This window comes from Thalia democratica, chromosome 5 (genome assembly GCF_965202585.1).
Source record: "Thalia democratica chromosome 5, ktThaDemo2.hap1.1, whole genome shotgun sequence".
Taxonomy (NCBI): domain Eukaryota; kingdom Metazoa; phylum Chordata; class Thaliacea; order Salpida; family Salpidae; genus Thalia; species Thalia democratica.
In genome coordinates, this window is record NC_139169.1 from 63,818,865 (window position 1) to 63,822,164 (window position 3,300).

The following is a 3,300-nucleotide window of genomic DNA, read 5'->3' on the forward strand; positions in this document are numbered from 1 at the left end:
TTTGCTTTTTGTTGCAACTTTTCATACAAAACTTAGTAAAGTCTTCAAGTTTTTCTGCAAAATTTTTTATACTTTCTTAGTCTGGTGATTATAAAATTATTAAGCAGCTTGTAAGAAAGAGATTTCAAAACATGTAAGCTTTTTTTTGTTTCAAAAGTTAATCAAAAGGAATTACTTTTGGTCATACATTATCTTTTAAACAACTGCTTCCGTTGTTCAACATATTGCAAAGAAAAACTTCTACAAGTTTTAAATACTTTAAAAAATTGCTGATAAGTTTTAAGTAAATATTTTAATATTGTGATAAAAAATTCTTTTTATAAGTTGGTATCATAAAATTTATACGAAAATGACTATTCTCAAAAGTTAAAATATTTTTAATTCTAAAAAAATTCTTCTAGTCTTTCGAATGAGAGTCAATATTAACAACAAAAGTTTTAAAAAAAGTTTGAACACTCTCCTTCTACGGCCTTAATATAAGAAATGTTTTGTAGCAAACAAGTAATGCTTTTAAATTAACTTTTTTAAACAAAGTTTTGAACACTCCCCTTCTATGGCCTTAATTGAATTAGTTATCAAGGTTTATTTTAGTTTAACTAAACTTTTTATTTTCTTTTGTTTTTTTAGGTTTTATAAAATTTTATTAATAATTAACCTTTTGTATAAAATAAAAATAAAAAAATTTTTGGAACAGTTTTGCTAAGCTTCATAAAAATTGACAGCTTTAATGTTTATAAAAGTGAAAAGATTTACTAACTAGTTAAATTTGTAATTAATTTAGATAACAAAACAAATATTACTATGAATATTATATCTTAAGTACACATTTTAAACACTAAGTAAAATTTTTTAATGTATAATAACTGATTATAAACTACATAGCTAGTACATTAGTACATTTATAAAAACTACCAATTGATTTAGAAGAGCTACCAACTTGGTTATTAAATTTCTGCAGTTTTCCAACTTTATTTTCTTGTTTTGCACATTCAAAATAATATATGTTTATTGAAAGCTTGTAAGAATTTATGTTCAAAAAATAAAAACTTAAACTCACTTGGATTTACTACAAGATACTTTTTAGACACTTGAGTTTTATCCAAGTACTTTTGTTCTTTTTTAAACTTTTTAATTTTGGTATTTTTTTCAGTAGAACAAGTATTGATATCTGTAGTAATAATGTTTGTAGTTTTCAAGAAAATGAGAAGCAAAAACTAAATCCCTTTAGTAATTTATATATTCTATTTTATTTCTAACTAACTGTTTTGAGAAGTAACAGAATTATCATTTGGTTCAATACCAATAGAAAAAAATTCAACTTGATCTGATTTATCTTGATTATTATCTTCTTTTCTACAAGTATCAAAAAACTTAATTTCAGTTAAGTTTTAAAAAGGATTAGTGAAACTAATTTAAGTATTTTACAAACAAAAATGATAGACTAGTAAAAATTAAAATTATTAAAATAAAATAAAAATATGATTAAATCAACTATAGTGTAAATTTATTTTTTGTAAACTTACTTTAACTCATTTATATAATCTTCTAAACTGTTTACTTTGTTGGACAACTTCTTATTTGAAATTATAAGTTGTTTCTTTTCAACTTGTAGCTTTTTTACTTGAGTTTGAAAGTAAGTTGTTTTAGATTGTAAATTATCAACTAATACTTTCAAATTTGTGAGAAGTAAATTAGCTTGATTTAAAATATCTGAAATTTAGGTAAAAAAACACAATATTAAAACAATACTAAACATTTATGTAAAAAAAGTTTGAATAATTTATTTATATAAATTAAAAAGACTCAAATGTAACTAAAACTTAAACAAAAACTTGTATAACACAATTCAGCAATTTAAGTAAGTATTCTCTACTTAAAAGTTGAATACAAAAAAAGATTATTAGTCTAAAGTTAATAATTAAACAACTTAATAAAAAATAAACTTACTATCTTCCACAAAAAAGTTTTCCATTTTATTTAGCTTTTAACAATATAGCTGCAAAAAAAACTTATACTTTACTGTCACTCTTCAAAAATTTAAATTTAAGCAATTGTTAACAAAAAAAATCTTAGCGAAACAAGTTACTGGAATCTATAATAATAACAAATCATACAGTATCCTTTCCTTATTACACTAAAACATGTTTCTGTGTGTTAACTGATTAACACACTTCAACGGAGCTCTGTAAAAAAATAAATACTGCAAGGAAAGAATGAAGGCTAACACCTACTTTAGCTTCTATTCTTTCCTTGCAGTATTTACTTTTTACAGAGCTACTTTAGTTTCAATATTTTTAGCTAACTTTATAGTATTATGAATTTTTATTATATAAAATTTATTAACTTTAACTTTGAACTTTATATCAACTATTAGTTTTAATATATCATTTAACACTTAAATTTTTTTAATAACCTAAGAATCACTTTAAGAAAGAATTAAATTCATTTGAAAATAAGCAGTATTAATGAATAAAGTTGCTTGATAGCATAATTTAAATGGAGTGGTTAAAAAATTTAATACAACTTAACACTAGCTTGTATTTCTTTGAAGCTAAAATAGTTTGATTTTATAAACAATGATGAAAAATAGAGCAAGTCATAATAAAAATTTGTAGCTAAAACTTGATTTAGTTTTATAAAGTTTATTTTAAGAAAAAAAACTTGGCATAAAGAGTCACCATTTTTTTAAGATTCTGCCAAGTGGGTTGTAATGAAAATGGTTTTGAGAAACCAAGAAGTAATTGAACTTGTGTAACAATAGGTTAAAACTATCAACAAAACAAACAAATAAAAAGTGAGTGTTCACAATTATGATCAATGGACATAGTTAGAAAAAAGACTTTTTGTCTTTTTACAAAAATGACAAGATTAATAATTTTAATAGTATTGTGTCAGATAAGCAAAGGGTAGAATCATAAATAATAATATTGAATGAAATTAACTTTTATAATATTTATCATTCACTAAAATATGTAGTTAAGAATGTATTATATAAAGAATAAACAAAAATAAAACAAATTTTAGATTTAACTTACTAACTATGGCGAATGGACTGGTGTGGGAAAAGATATTTTGATCATATAAAATGAACTTTTTTTTCAACCAATTTAAGAAATTTTATTATGTTTATTTACAACACCAGGTATCACTACAACTTATTGTTATTAAACAAAGAAAAAATTTAATATTAAATATGTTGCTTTACTTAAAAAATTTGTTCTAAATTTAGCTCTATAAAATTAGTAGAACAAAAAACATTTGAAATTATTTCTCTTTATAGTACATTTCTTAAAATATACT